The following is a 4,937-nucleotide window of genomic DNA, read 5'->3' as shown; positions in this document are numbered from 1 at the left end:
AGTTATCACACCATTGTGGCTCTAACAACCTCTCGATCCAACCAATTGGGTCCATACATGGAATTACACAGTCTTATAGCGCTTTCCAAACTGGTCGAACACGCACTCGACCTAACGCACTGAACTTGAGTCCTAACTGGAGCTCTAACCTGGTTCCCAAAAACTGCTATCTGATGCCATGGAAAAACATGAGCTAAACGTTGGAATGTTTTTTTTCTAGACTTTCAACTCACCGAATCCTCAACCTAGATGGCCACTCGATCGCCTTTCCTTCTGACAAGGATGCGAAACTCATCCTAGTTTCACACCTACTTCTGCTCCTGGGCACCTGCTCGATCCTCCCCCACTTAGCTTCGGCTAGGTCTTCACGGTTTGTGAGAATTGAAGGACTCCCAATCCTTCTCGCTTCCTAGTATCCCACTGATGACACCCAGTGCTTACTAATGCTAGCGATCAATCACCGGTTACATCCTAAGATCTCCCATCTTTTGTAATCTTGAAGAGTACTCTTGAAATCTGGTCCAACCTGACACCTCAATCCACTTCCCACGTTGACAACAAGAGGTCTTAATCTTCACTCTGGCTGACGAATCCTTGTTCTCACTTTCATTCTCGTAGCATTACTGAACTTTAACCGAGCACAACCCATCCAAAAATGCAATTCTCTAGAACATTCAATGACCAAACACCCATACATTTAACACTCGCAACTGAGTCCACCGTCTTCATGCTACCAGTCCTCTCCTAGAAATGGTAGAGGAAGCTAACAACCATACCCAACCAATGATAGAACCAATGAACTCTGACTTCACTGGAGAACCATCACTCTAATCCTAACCCAATGTTCTATGAATAATACTCCTGCACTGATATCGTCAAAGGACCGGAATGATCATGGTACACACGGAACCCCACTCCGCAAGATACATCCCTCTGTGGGTTCATCAAGGACCTTTCGACATGCAGGATGGCATATATGATCCTTGATAACCCAAACACTAACAGAAATCTGACCTGCGATCTGTCATGTCCAAGCTCACTCACAATTCCAAGGCGATACAGACTCCCAACATCCACCATGAAGTGGCCCTGCTGGCATTTCACCTGATGATCAGAAGTCATGGGTCTCTTCCTGGGACCCTCTACTATACGCACCTAGCACGAACCTCGCTGCTCAAAGTGCTCCAAGTCGATCTCACATTTGCAACCTCTTGAAAATCATATCCTTCAGGGTCTGATACCCTGCCACGCTTACTAACTCACTTGCCAATGACTAAGCTACAACAATTGGGACATCCTCTATCCCCCACACTGGGTCACAAACTTCTCCCTGAAGCTTCTCAGATTCTCCAAGACTATCACCGATTAGAGTATGGATCATGTGCTTTCAGTAGTACGGGCCCAATACTACCTTCCACACCTATCCATACTTTCCTCAGCAATCCTCCCGAATCCTCCAAGTCACTTCCTCAAACTGGTACCTAAGTCTCTCTGAGTCTCGCTACTAACTCACTGAAACATATCCTAGGCTTTCCTAGGTTCCCGAATTTACCCAGTCCTCAGCTGCCGAAAGATTCCCAGTAATGTCAACTAGCTACCTCATGAATATAGGTAGCTCACATTACTAAGAGTCTCACAAAGCACAAAGCAAACAACATTCAGACAATGGAAAATCTAACCATCTTATTCCAATCAAACCTTTCTATCCTTTACTCAGGGATCGGTACATGAAATTCGAAGGCTCATACTTGAGCTCGGCAGATTGCATGCAGTCCTCACAATCATATCATATCATAACATATCATGTATGGGTATCTTGGGGAAAAATTACTTGACCTCGGCTGATTGCATGCATCACACACCTTGTTCTTTTCAAAGTTTTGTTCTCTTTTCAAATTCTCTTCAAACTTCTTTTGATAAAATGATTATAATTTTGGAAAATTTCTTACCAAGTCCTTAGTTTGAGTTTAGACACACCCGGGAGTGTGCCCGAATCTCTCAAACCAAGGTTCTGATACCAACTTGAAACATCCAAAGATTCAAGGCCAAAAATTTCATTTTAATTAAATTATTGCATAAAACCAATCAATATAAAAACTTTCATAATAATATCTCATGTCAAAACCAAAGTGTCAATAATCAAAACATAGTATCCTAAAACCATATCAGAGTGTAATCCCAAGGATCCTGTGTGCAGAAAACATAGTGTGATGTGCTGCAACCAAGCCGACTCCTTTCCTTTGAAACAATTTACCTGAAACACATAACACATAACACGGTAAGCACACATACTTAGTGAGTTCCCCCAAAATACCACACACATATAATTAGCCACTCGAGGATAAAGCTTAACGATACCTTCCGATCAATGTGTCTCAGTGGGACCTTCCGGTCCCACAACTCATGTAGACCTTCCGATCCTACTCTATTGACCTTCCAGTCCATACTCTGATGACCTTCCGGTCCATACTCTGATGACCTTTCGGTCCATACTCTGATGACCTTCCGGTCCAAACCCTGCAAGCTCATAACATATACATATCACATAGATAAGAACATATATCACATAAACAAAATGCATAATACCACATAGACAAATGCATTATATCACATAAACAAAATGCATAATATCACATAAACAAATTGCATACTATCACATAACTCATGTAAGCACATAAGAACATCCGGTCCTGACTCTGTAGACCTTCCAGTCCTACTCTGTTGACCTTCCGACCCAACTCTATTGACCTTCTGGCCCAAACCCTGACCCTCCTGTCTGAACCAGGCAAACTCATAACTTGGCATATAACATAAAACATATATCACATATCACATATAAGCATACGATGATAATTATAACAAAGACAATTATCAACCAATTACTCTTGTCGGTGTGCCGACATTGTGGCCTTAGACCCACCCCTACTGGAAGGTAACTCACCTCACACTGCTGAAGTCCCGTAGACACAACCCCACACTGCTGAAGTCCCGCTGACTCAACCCCAGCTGCTGGATGACAGATTCCCGAACTATCAACACCAAAATAAGACCCAATTAATAATTGGGTTCCACTACATAACCATAAGTACATACTTTGGGTAATTACTACATTACCCCCTTGCTTGGCTTTATTCAAGCCCAAGGCCCAATCCATACGCCCAAAGTCAAACTACGAATCAAGGCCCAACATATGGCCCGATTTTCCAAATTGGGCCCGAACCCTCATATGGGCCTTACCCTAAAGCCCATTAATTAATCTAGTCCATTTGCTTGATCTTGGATGGCCCATTTAATAGCCCAATCATCAAAGCCCAATAAAAAGGCCCAACTCAAGGCCCAATTGAAATTAAGGTTTCGCATAAAATGATGATTAGGGTTAAATGTTTCTCACTTAACCCGTTAAGGACTTAATCCACTAAGGACTTAATCCAATAAGTCCAATATTGCTTAGATTAATTTCTACCAATGATTATTATTTAATATCTCCAGTTATTGAATAATTCCCGTGTATATGTCCCGATTAATTCTCAAAGTTAGGGTTTTATTGGCATTAGGGTTTTCCAACACAAATTCTAGCCCATTTATCAATTTGTTGGGCTTTTAGGTCAATTAGGGTTTTAAATGGCCTATTAAACCCACTAGAATATCATTAAGCCCATTAGGGTTTTCATTAAGCCCATTAGGCTTCATTGGGCCCATTAGGGGTTCAAGCGCCCCAAACGAATCAAACTCAATGAGGTAAGCACACCGCCACCCAACACGGTGGCCGGTAGCGGCAGCCACCACCATACGGTTGTTGTTCGGGATTTCTATTATTATTTTGGCACCAATACAATGTACAACTCGGTAATACACACACACACATTAATTCTAACACACACACACACACATACATAATAAACACGCACTCAGCCACCTTCCATGGTGGATGGTGGCGACGGAAAGATAGGCAGCAGGCGGCGACAGCGTATACCGGAATTAGCGGATAGCATCAACGTTGACGGTGGCAGCCACCATGGCCGACAACCATGGTGGTTGCCCTTGGGTATTTTTCCGGCAGCATCAACATGATATTTAACAGCAACCACGCACTGCTAGAGGTATGAAAACAACCACTCACATCGATTCTGGAAGTGACAGCGAATAACGGAAGCAATAGTGGCCGAACGGCCGCCCTCCTACAGTCCCCATCGTCTTTGTCTTCGGGAGCAACACCCGGCGCTGGCTGACTGATCAAACGTGGTAACGTCTTCCATAGGGCAGTGCCGCGACAGGAAAATAGGGACGAGGAAGATGAACGACTCCGTATCGAATCACATCGGCCTCTAAGGTCGTCAGCCTTCGATCCTCACGATTGAAGCAGCGATAGACGGCGACATTTCCGTCTTCGTCAGCAGTGAGACGACAACGACGTCATCTCGGATCTCTGCAACCGGTTGCGCTTCATTCAGATTCCTGTGGGTCTTTGTTTATCGCCGGCTAGAGAATCATGTGCGAAGGGGGTTGTGGCTGGAGGCTTCATGGTGGCGGCTAAAGAAAGACGAGTTAGGGTTAGGGTATGGGAGTAGCTACCTTAAAACAGGAGGGAAGATCACCAGCTTCAAGTCCCGTGCTCCATGTCAAACTTTCATCCTTTTTAACAAGTTTAGTCCCTCCCTTACCAAGCCTTTCCAACTTGAGTCCAATATTTACGCTTTCTACCCTAGCTTTGGAGATCTTCTTCAAATTAAATCCGATAATTACCATTTAAACCCTCAACATTAAAATTCTTTACAACTTAGGTATAAAATTCACCAAACAGCCCCCAATATTTTAATTATGACATAATCAGCCCTTCCACCTCATTACCATTTAAATTAAATCCCAATAATTACCACGGAGCCCATGACTTCATAAATAACTATAAACTGAGTCTGGAACTTACTCTTTTCGCCCTC

General features: G+C 43.4%; 1 long non-coding RNA gene across 1 annotated transcript; it reads right to left on the bottom strand.

The window, feature by feature from the left end:
- Positions 1-2,119: 2,119 nt before the first annotated feature.
- Positions 2,120-4,521, bottom strand: LOC145068070 (uncharacterized). The gene is made up of 3 exons (XR_013688928.1): positions 3,894-4,521; positions 2,359-3,029; positions 2,120-2,254 (listed from the first exon to the last, which is right to left on the bottom strand). It is a non-coding gene; the product is annotated as an uncharacterized LOC145068070 (long non-coding RNA).
- Positions 4,522-4,937: the final 416 nt, after the last annotated feature.

This window comes from Lactuca serriola, chromosome 1 (genome assembly GCF_051521515.1).
Source record: "Lactuca serriola cultivar US96UC23 chromosome 1, Lser_US96UC23_V15, whole genome shotgun sequence".
In the NCBI taxonomy this organism is placed as follows: domain Eukaryota; kingdom Viridiplantae; phylum Streptophyta; class Magnoliopsida; order Asterales; family Asteraceae; genus Lactuca; species Lactuca serriola.
Note: the sequence above shows the minus strand (reverse complement) of the source record. Positions and strands in the feature narration are given on the sequence as shown.